We start from the raw sequence: 12,129 nt of genomic DNA on the forward strand, positions 1-12,129 counted from the left end.
AATTAGAAGTATTTGTATTCCTAGTAGCTTCAAGCCACCAATGTATGGTTTTGTATGCATGCTATGGCGAACGCTTGTTTGGCGCTTGGTTTACGTTGTACGAACGATGCCTAGAGGTGCGATTGCTTTGAGGCAATACTAAATAACATGTAGCATTATATTTGATACTTGCAAGTTGATCAGAATCTAAATAAAATAAAAATAAAAATAATTGTCACACACTCACATAACACTCACGCGACGGTATGACAAAATCGTCATCCGTGGTCACTGACCACTGTCCGAGAACAATTCCCCAAAAATGCTGTGCCGAAAAACAATAGGCTACAAGAAACTATAAATTACGCATGTAATCCACACGCACTCTCTCTTTCACCAATAAATCATCATACGCTATACAAGTGTCTTTTTTCATTCGGTGTAATCTCACAAAGTATTTTTCTATTCGCTTCGTCGTCTCAGTCGGCTGTTAAGCTCACGCGCTTCATCCAGTGATAAAAGGATCCGTTTCCGCTCAAGTGACGCGCGTACAATTACATTCGGTGCGTTTCTGGTGCTGCATATTGCAGTGAAGAAAGTCCTTCGAAACCGGACTACAGTGTTCGCTTTAATGTCGTACACAAGTGTTGTCATTGTTGTTACCATTCGGTGCCAAAGATATATTGATGTAGTTATGAGATGTGGAATAATGGTGCTGGTGTAACATGTATATAATCGACTGTAGCCGAGTCTATGTCAATTGCGAAAAAGGCCACCGGAATAGCGTTCAAGGTAAATTTTCAATGCATTGACATGAAATAAATTGCGACATACGATCGGCTATTGTATTGTTTTGCGAGGGCAAACATGCATCATCAACCATTTATCGTCAACTGATTCTACAATGAAAAACCATTTCAAAGATTATTCTACTAATCAGTTGTTTCGAAACTTTCACAGCATTATAGAATAATATCCGAAGGTATGAACAAGCGACTTTTATAAAATAACAGCGTAGTTCTACGTCAGCAATGCGGTCGTATCTTGGACACAACCTCCTATAATTTTTTTTTTTTGATTCGGGCTCTGTTGCTTCAAACTGGCTCTACATTAAAAAGTACGCTACGGAAGACGATTCTGATGCTTCCATTTGAATGATGAGAAAATTTAGTACAGGATATAGTAGTGGAACAACTAAATTAGTGAATTTTAATAACATTTTGGAAGTGGAACACTTAAAAGTTTATAATTTTTAATGTGTTATTATTAATTTTATCCTAAAAATTTATAAAATTTATATTAAACTAGATTGTTTCTATCAATTAAAATGAAGTTCTTTAACCGCTCCACAATTTGTTCTTTGACGCACAACTTCTATCTTTCTTAATTTGGCTGCAATATCGATATAAACAATTCCTGGTGAAAATTCAAGCAAAATCTTCAAAAATCACGATTTTTACCCCACTGTACATGTAATAGCCACTCAAGCATCACCTTAACGTTGAAAGGTTACTTCATGAAATAAGCCATATTAGAAGTATAAAAAAAATATTTTTTTCCAAACTGAATATAATCGAGTCCAAAATTATATATAATCGAATCACATATAATCGAGTCTGTATATAATCGAGTCCGACCTGTGTATTCTATTAGTCAAATCATTTCAATTGATACCAATATTGAGAGGATTGCAAAAAATACATAGTCGACCATTTAGTGGCGGCGACCTTTTCGAATTTATGTTGTTCATAGTGTAGTGTATTCTCCAAATCAAGCCACTCAGCCATTTTTTTGCGGTAGCCAAATTGAATTTTTCAAGATCATGGAATACGCAGTTTTATAATGACAGTAGAATTAAATGTATGTTCCAAATTTCAGATCAATCATTCAACAGGAACGGAGTCAATTTTCTATTAATGTGGGACAACCCAACAAACATTCAAACATACATTGAAACAGGTCAAGCTGAATGAAACCATTCAAAAGTAATTAGTTGTTTTGGGACTGCGGCCATCTTGGAATTGGATTTTTTATTATCTGCTATGTTCACCTAGTCGAGAACTTTCTTTTGATACATTTTTGGGCATTTTTCATAAATAACTATGTTCTACTATTCAATCCCTTTCATTTGATACCCATGTTGATGAGGTTCTGAGAAAATATGAAATCCGATTAGTATTTTTCATAAATAACTGTGTTCTACTAGTCAAGCCCTTTCGTTTGATAGGGGGGTTCTGATATTTAATCCGCTATTTGTAGTGGCCACCATCTTGGATTTGCATTGTTTATAAATAACTGCATTCTACTAGTCAAGCCCTTTCTTTTGATACGCATATTTGCTATTCAATATAGAATTATTATACAATTTATTGAAAATTTCCGAAAATCGAAAATTAAGTACTCCGAATAATCGAGTCTAAAATTCCGGATAATCGAATCCCGGATAATCGAGTCTCCGGATAATCGAGTCCGACCTGTATTTATATTTTAAACGAATCAATCTCAAGTATACTCTTAGCGCAAATAGAAAACACAAAAAAAATCTACTAATTATGAATTCTATGAACGAATAACACGAGATAGTCAACAGCATTAGAAAACACATCTTTGCTCTAAATACGGAAATTAAATTTTATGAAAATAGAGCCAGCGAATAGTATGAAGAAATTGAGAAGCTCAAAGAAAAGTTTACATGAGAAAGAACGAAAAGGACTGCACAAATTCAACTTTTGATTGTATTGCCTATGTCATGGACTTAGCCAATATAGTTTGAAAATAATATGCAGGAAGGAGAATTTGTAGCTACAGGAAAACCTGCTTTCGTGCGAATTTTTTTGTGCGGTTTTCTGTTCTTGTGCCGTTTTTTTTGTGCGATATTTTTTTGTGTGGTATATGACATATTTGACGAAGTTATCGCCTATTTAGTTTTTTCCGATGGTTTATATGCATTTCAGTGCGAAAAAAGCATATTTGCGTCTACGTTATCTACTTCTGAAATTATTCCCATCCTTCCATCAAAAGCTCCAAGTTTTTCTAAGTTTTTGCATGACACGATTTCTAACAGTAACACGTTTCGACATGCAACTAAAAGCAAAACACACCAATGCACAACCGAAAACGACTGTTTTACTACAGGATGAAGTTCAAAGTCAACACTGGAATGCACAGCAAGTATCTATTCAGCCGTTTGCGATTTATTTCAAGAAAAAGGCATGCTCAATCATTTAGGTTTTGTGGTAATTTCCGAAGAATTGCATCATGATTCTATATCCGTTAACTTATTTATCTCAAAAATGATTGATTTTATACGTCAAGAAAAGCACTTTCGTTTGAATAAAATTTATTCCATGTCCAATGGAACTAACCCAAATTTTGTTTTCCTATGCAACTACAACAAAGTATGGAAATACTAAGCAAGAGCTTAATGAACAATATTCGAAAGCGAATACTATTCAAGGAACATAAGAATACCTTTTATTCATTTCAATTACCGCATATAAAATAGAAATTAATCAAGAACCATTTCAACAGTTTTCAAAAATTCATTTTTTTTAATTACTTTTTCGTCCATTCTTTTCCCATCTTGGCGCACTGTGCAATCAATTCCATTAGTTGTCCACTGCAACATATCAGAAAATAAAATAAAAACAAAAACTCCTCTTTAGAGAAAATTGAATTTTTCGTGTTTTTTTCGAAGTAAATTAAAAAAAAAGATATTTAATAACAGTGCACACTTTCGATTCAAATGAATTGCTTATACAGGGTGGCACAAAAGACAATAACGATCGCGCTGCAACTATCGAGCGTGTTGGTTCCTAAGCGGTTCAGTTGTCGACTTTGTATAGTTTTCTATTCGAGAATAAAGAATTTGTATCGTGAGACACACGATACAAATTCTTCATTTTTTTTTGTGCAAATCGGTTGCGGACTTACGCGCCATCCTGTATAAAAACAACTAGTGTTATTTGAACAATTCATCGATTACATTTATGAAATGAAAATAAAAATTTTCACCACGACTCGTCGCTTGAAAATTCTATGGTCAAAACTTTCGATAACATTTTTAACATTTCCACACAGTAGCGTGTATTCTGGTAATGTTGTTTTTATATTGACCCAGTGGACACCGAGTCAGTGGCCATAAGGCAATTCTAGAGCCCGTATCGTCTCCGATTTTTTTTCTAAACTTCCTACATATGATGGCAGCCAATCTTCCGAAAAACACTTACACATGTCCACGCGATGTGAAAATTCCATGTTTTTGTTTGAATTCGAACATGATTTTCGCTAGTGTTGAGTGTCTATCCCCAACACGAACAATGATACACAAACATAGGCATGTGAAAACAAACACGATGTTTATAATTCAAGAACATCATGTACAAACATATCACCCGATGTCGCAGTATTCATTGCTTTCGTTTCGTTTCTTTTCATACACGGAAAGAAATTATTCATCCCAAAACATTTCTTCGTAGAATACTTTTTCACAGAAACGAACTTGAAATTTAGTTCGCATTTCAAAAATTGCACGAACTAAGAGGCTATAAGTTCATGCACCAAAATATATATATTTATTAAGGCTCATATGGCGTCAGCCTAACGGGGCCGGGAGTTCAATATTCTGACAATGTTTGCTTACAACTATATTAGTAATATGTAACCGATTACTCGCGGTTGGCTCGAGGTTAGTATTACAAGTGTTCTCATAATTGGGATGTTGCAGTCTTCAGTGCTCTGTACGTGTGCCCGACATGGGATACTTCCTATTGGGATGCAGCTGACCGTTAGTCTGCACCCCATATCCAGCGTGGTACGTCTTTTTCGACTCGAGGAATCCGGGATAGAATGATCACTAGCCGGCGCAATCATCAGCTCGTGTAGAGTTGTCATGAGCTGTACAACCTTTGGCTCTTGTTGAATCATCAGTGGACTGCACAACCTTCGGCCCGTGTATCTGTAAAGAGTGTGTGTATGTATTGCCGCGACTAAGTAGAAGTTTATAGATCGTTCATGCACATTTTGCAAGTCTGATTAAATAATCCTTGGTTTCGTTCAAAGAAAACATTCTCTGAATAGAAAGAAGCTTTCTATTTTTTTTTGCGTGCATGTTGGCAATTAAAGTCTGGGGAGCCGACTGCATAGCGGGCGACGTCGTACAAATGCTGACCAAAAAATAAATACCCAAAAACTAGTTTTAGATGCAACCATCAGCGGCACACAGCAGAACCAGCAGAGAAATTTCAGCGGCTAAAACACACCATTAATTTCTCGATGTTATCACAAACTGAATGAAGGAAAAAACTAAAAGCTACACTTACACTGCACCACATATGCTATGTGTGCATGCGATTGCATCATCCTTTCTTCTCCTCTTCTCCGCTCGTTTTATAGCTCGGGTCGCGATCGTCGCGAACAAGCAGTATTGGCCATTTGTTTTCAAAGATCCAGCCAAAATTGTTGCTCCCGTGGTCGAGCGGTTAGCGTCACGCCTAACATGTCACTGCTGAATAATTCAATTTTAGTACTTGTTCAAATAGCTAATAATGGCGAATGTTACATGAATTCAATATATAAATTGATGCGTGCACTAAATAATGATATCAAATGTGAAAAACTCTCATGTCAATCGATGTTTATTTTGTTCAGAACAGAAAAAGAGGTTCATTTTATTTGCCCAATATTTTTGATGAAGCACCCATTGTAATGAAAGGAAAGCATTTTTTCCATGTCAACATACCAACACACCACGCGTTGAGTGGTGGTGGTGTGGTGTCCGATTCGCTTCTTCTACTCTACGCACTGCCGGTGCTTGGGGTGAAAATGCAAGAGAAACTGTACACCATGTTCGAACATCATGTGAAACATTGGGATTAAACATCGTATGTCCAAACATACCACGAATACAAACATGTCACATTTTCTAACATAGGTACGAAAAAATCATGTTTGTACTCAAACACAAAACTGTGAACAGCAGCGTGGACATGTTTATTCCGGACGCAGTGTTTTTTGTGAAACATGGAAGACTGATGGCAGCTATGCGAAAATCGCTATTTCTATTATCAGACTTCCAATTTTAATTACGATTGATTTTTATAAGGGAATATATTAAGAATTGACCTTTTTTCCAAAAATTCATAACTCCCAAATGTCAGATTAAAATACGATGTACAGAAAAGCTGTTGAAAAACCTGTGAAGTGTTTACGAAAAATCACATTTTAAATACACTCCTAAAAAGCTTAATCAAATATTGAATTCAATATAAAAAATGTTTATAACTCAAAACAAATCCCGTTCAATATTTTTTAATAGTTTCATTCGAAACCCTTTTTAAGTTTCGCGTATAGTGATGCCGTGTCTGACACACCAAAATAAAGATGTGAATATTTGAATGCTTAATTAACTTCAATACTTCATTTTACACTCGCATGATATGTATAGGCAAAATCTAAATGTTCATATATTATCATCGTCAATAAAAAAATGAATAAAATATCATCATCAATTAATATCTCGAGACTAAAATATCATTGGCAGCGGTGGGATTCGAACCCACGCCTCCGAGGAGACTGGTGCCTTAAACCAGCGCCTTAGACCGCTCGGCCACGCTACCACGGTGATAACGTATCAGTGAATACACACCTCGATTTAAACTCGCTTCCGAACAACCAGACCTCGCTTCTTTCCATATCGAGCGAAGCTGTGAACGTCTGAACGACAAACATCATCAAAACAACATCCATAATTCTCGCCATTTTGCCCGAATATGTCGCCTTTCCGTCGACACATCTCATAAATTATTCAAAAACTCAAACAATCCTACATGCCGCCAAGCTCCGATACGGCTTCACGGCTACTCGGCTTCTCGCTTAGTGACAGCGCGCCACCAGCCGCTGCCGGATTAAAAAATATGCCCATTTTACGCTTCTGCACTGAGCGTAACCCATCTGCACTTATTTAAAATATCGTTCTCCTTCTCCTCCACCAGCTTTGCCCCAATTTGTTTGACAAATGTAATTAAGAGCAGGAAAATTTCTCTCCAATTTCCCTCGACGGTGTATTCGAATGTTCGCTTCTTCCTCTTGCTGTGGCGCGACGACAAGACACAATGGATTCCATTGTTCTTCTATCCCGTCGACGTCGTGATGAGCGACAAAAGCGCAAACGATGACTGCAAACGGTTATCAACAGAGAGACGTGTCACGCTGGGGAAATTCGATAACCTGCAGATGAGAAAGGTGAATTTATGAGTCATATTTTGGGAAAGTTCGCGACAAGCCAATCCCAGCCATTCATCCATCCATCCGTCCATCCATCCATTCGGGAACATGTGGTTGCTAGAGTGAGGGCATGCTCCCAATTGTAAGGAGTGGTTCCAGTTTTTACCTCGATTAATATCGCATATGATCTGTTTGGAGAAGGGGTATGGAAATGTGATATTTGGAAACGTATTAACTCAGCAATAACCCAAATCAATTACCTATCTACCGATATAGGTAGAGTTCCACTGTTCCTCGTACAAAATAGATTAACTGTAATGTAATTGGATTGTAATTTATTTAGAACCAGTTGTCAGCAAATCAAACTTCTAAATATTTTGTATTAGTCAATGAGCTTGGTACACACCGCTTCAATCTTGTATTGTACACAGTCGGAGTGTCGTCAAATGTTTTATATTTTGATTTTTATAACAGATTAATTGTAGTGGAAATTTTTACATGAAATTGAATGTTTCTCTTAACATATCTTAAATTATTAAAATTCAAAAATCAAAAACATGTGAATAGATTGTTGAAATTTTTAATTGATAGAAGAGTGAATAATTCAACTTGTTGGCCCCTCAACACAGTACCACTGTTGAGATCGGTATCAACGACGGCGGAAGTTTGTTTCCGTTATAGATACTTACAGGTCATTCGCGTTTAAGCTTTATTCAAAGTTAACCTGAATCCTACAATTTTGGATTTTACAATTGCTTTTACAATCCTTTTACTGTTTCCTTATCATTTTTTAAAATATCTTCTAGTGATCTTGTTATTTTGTATTTCCCTCTGTCTCTTTTGTATGCTACGCATTCGAATAATAAGTGTTTCAAAGTTGATGTACCATTACATTTTACACAACGGGAAGGATCTTCATGTGGAGTAAGAAAGTATACATGTGCCCAATCCTGATCCTAGTCAAAGCTTTTTACTAGTATGTATGGGTGCGATGTAACCATTTAACTACGTCCCTTTCAATTTTGTTTAGTTGAGTTCCTGGATTTGCGGTATTCTATTCTTGTCTGCCATTGCCTCTCTAATATATTTATTGAATAGAAAATTTACATCACTTCTAGTTCATTTATCATTATTTATGCTGGAGTATCTCTCGTCCATAGCTAATTCATCCGCTTCGGTGTTTCCTGGAATTCCAGCATGTCCTGCAGCAATGTCCTGGGATCCAGACCATCTTTGTATGTTTCGTTTTTATAGATTCGACGCAACTATGAACCTACGAGTTTTTGAAAATTCCGCTTTTCACAGTTTGGAGGCCGTCGCACGGGTGTCAGTTTTTGCAGAATATTTCGATATTGCCATATTCAAAGCCATGAATGCGGTCAAAGTCATCATTGAGCATGCCTTTGAATGAGAATGCTGTAGGGTAAACTCCATAGCCGGTATTACCGCCCTGTCTTAGACCCATTTACAGTGATACAAACTCGTAATCGTACTCCACCGTGCAAATCTCTTTTCCCTTCTTTTGAAAGTCGAAAACAAGGTTTCGGAACATTCTATTTAGATGAAGTCATAGTGTCATGTGTGAGTTAAAAGGTTTGCTATCTGTTTTCAGAGTAATGGTTTTTATTTTTCTAAGAATTGAGAAGTATGTGCGAATGTATGAAAATTGACTCAAACTCATAATCGTACTCTGGTTGAAATTTCAACTCGATTCATAAAGCGTTAATCAATTTCAGGATTCCATCATTAGTATGGTATCCCTTGTTCATTGCAACTATCTTTAGCTGTCTTTAGCCGTTATCTACGAGTTTTTTGGTGTATTCTGAAGGAATACTCATCCATTTTTTGATCAAGTGGTTTTTAAAATCGTTATTTTTGGAAATTTGATGGTTTCTAAATATCCTACACAGATAACTTCCATATTATTTAACTGGGATTGATGGTGGGAGATTGGGGAGAAGTATCAATAACTTTTGAGCAATTATAATGTAACCATGTGCGAACTATATGTGACTTATACTTAGGGTCATTGTCTTGGTAAAACTTGAATCCTCCATTCAATCTCATTTTGTTCACACTTTGCTACAAGTTTTTCTTTAGGATGCTCAAGTAAACATTCTGATCCAATACACCATCGATGAAAATCAAATTGAACAAAAAAAAAGTTTGTAATGTGCCGTGGAAGAACATCTTGAATGTCCGAGCACAGACGAACCGTTCAACGGTAAAATAAATCAGTAACTCCAATTTCCATTTTTCCAAACAGCATGAAACACACCAATGTCTTACTAGTAAGATGTAGGTGAGTCGAAATTTAATATTTTTGACTCCGATGATTGTCGTTTCGTATCGAGGAAGCCGAACAATGAATTGAGCATAAACATCTGAAAGCAACGTATAAACATGTTGGTGGTGGAGGGATGGTATGAGGGTGCATGTAGGGGGTAATTTGGTTTCCATCGATGGTGTATTGGGTCAGAATGTTTAATTGTACACACCAAAGAAAAACATGCAGCAAAGTGTGAACAAAATGAGATTGAATCGAGGATTCAAGTTTTACCAAGACGATGACCCTAAGCACATGTCACATATAGTTCGCACATGGTTACATTATAATTGCTCAAAAGTTATTGATACTTGTTCCCAATCTCCCAGCATCAATCCCAGTTAAAAAAATATGAAAGTCATCTGTGTAGGAAATTTAAAATAATCAAATTTCTAAAAATAACGATTTTTTTCTAAAAATAACGATTTTTGAATCACTTGATCAAAAAATGAATGAATATTCCTTCCGAATGCACCAAAAAACTTGACTAAAAACAGCTAAAGATAGTTGCAATGAACAAGAGATACCATACTAATGATGGAATCCTGAAATTGATTAACGCTTTATGAATCGAGTTGAAATTTCAACCAGAGTACGATTATGAGTTTGAGTCAATTTTCATACATTCGCACATACTTCGCAATTCTTACAGAAATAAAAACTATTATTCTGAAAACAGATAGTAAACCTTTTAACTATCATATGGCACTATGACTTCATCTAAATAGAATGTTCTGAAACTTTGTTTTCGACTTTCAAAAGAAGGGAAAAGAGATTTGCACGGTGGAGTACGATTACGAGTTTGTATCACTGTATATATACTTCCAAATACTCCATGTGTTTATCTCTCAATTTTCCTCGAAAACAGGGATAACCTTAGCTGGATAGCTTTTACTTGGATAACAGTCAATCTTGGGGGCGTTATAGTCCCCTTTCTGTGGTCCCCATCAGATGAGTGGAGTATATTGTGGAGAAACCAATGACACTATCAAAGAATGTTATCGCTTTTTGCATCATGATCTATAGCCGTTCCGAATTCCACTATCGGTTAACCATTATATTGTTTGCTCTGCAACCCACTAAACAGCGGGTTAAATGCCATCAAAAACAGAGTTTCTGATATAGTTAGACCTTGTGGATCTCCTCGTGGTGTTGAGCAAAACAATGAAATGATTGATCCGATTCTTCTATAAAATTCTTCCAAACTTTTTTTTCTTTTAGCTTCTTTGATAATCACCCCTATTCTTGTTTTCGAACGAAAAGAAAACATTCGAAAGTATGCCCCATTTGTATACCGTCATCCGAGGGCAAATTGATCACCCAGGTGAAATTGATCAAGCGTATTACTGAAAACAAACATAAATTTTCAGAGGTATTATGCAATTTAATTTTAAACTTTTTTGATCTGACATGTTCAAGAATCATCTGAAGATTCTGTTTTGCCAATGGCTCTCAACGAATCACCTTTTAAATTGCATAAAAAACATATTTTTCTAAATAGCATTTTCGTTTTCATTTTTAACTATGGTAAGGAAACATATATTTTCAACAAATCAAAACAATATTTATAGACGCTAAACATATTAATCCACTTCTAGCCGATACTTGATGGGTTGAATAAGCATTCAAATACTTGTAATTACTATTCAAACAAGTGAGAAAAACTGTTTTACAAAAATAGCACGACGAATGACCAGAACCGAATCCCATCATGCGACATATCGAACGTCTTGGTTTGGCAAAACTAGCTCATTGGTGACAATTTCAAGGATTTTTGACCACATTAGGATAATCGGAATGGTCTCCGGATGACCTACAGATCAGTGTTTAAATCGAGTTATGGAAAGGCATGACCCCAACTTTAGGTGGATTAACTCAGGTTTTTGTATCCTCAAATCCTTGAATTATCATTAAAATGACCGTAGGTGAAGAAATAATAGATTTTGTATACATTTTTGTGCATATGACACTAGAAAATCCTGAAAAACATATATCGATCAATTTCACCCTGAAGCCAAATTTTGAAATTTTTCGAATGATTTATCCGCGAACGAGCCTCTTGTAACCCGCGACGCCGGGTAAGCGCGCGCGAGTTTGTCGCGACCGGAGGGTTTTCCGCAGGTAAGCGGTTGGCTTAAGCGCCACTCCCGCGAGGGAGACCAACCGCCGTGTTCTTTTGCCTTGCCCGGCAATGAGACACCCAACACCTGAGGGCGGGTTTTTCCTTCGTTCCAAACCCCGGTTTGCTCCGCGACTTGCACCTGCGCACAATTCCACAATTCAAGTAAGTAACAGAGGCACTACGGCACTACGGTTGTTTCCAATGAACACCGTTTATGCCAAACTTCTCATCATTGAACCTACGCAATGATGCCAAACCCACCCACCTTGAAGTTTCAGAGGACGAGGTGCGGAGGTTGAAAAGTTGTCCACAACAGAAGAAGAGCCCCAACCCTAGGCTCGTGACCTATCAGGAAACTTAATCGGGTTTTTAGGCTACACCGCTAGCCAGTAAAATTGCACAAAGTCTCGTCTACTTTACATTAACATTAACACTAAACTAATCACGGAAACATTTATTCACCTAATTTAACAACATC

The 12,129-nt window shown here is 36.6% G+C and overlaps 1 non-coding gene across 1 annotated transcript; it reads right to left on the bottom strand.

Moving 5' to 3' along the window:
• Window positions 1-6,514: 6,514 nt before the first annotated feature.
• On the bottom strand, window positions 6,515-6,596 carry Trnal-aag (transfer RNA leucine (anticodon AAG)). The gene has a single exon. It is a non-coding gene; the product is annotated as a tRNA-Leu (tRNA).
• Between the last annotated feature and the right edge of the window lie 5,533 nt (window positions 6,597-12,129).

Source organism: Toxorhynchites rutilus, chromosome 3 (assembly GCF_029784135.1).
Source record: "Toxorhynchites rutilus septentrionalis strain SRP chromosome 3, ASM2978413v1, whole genome shotgun sequence".
Taxonomy (NCBI): Eukaryota; Metazoa; Arthropoda; class Insecta; order Diptera; family Culicidae; genus Toxorhynchites; species Toxorhynchites rutilus.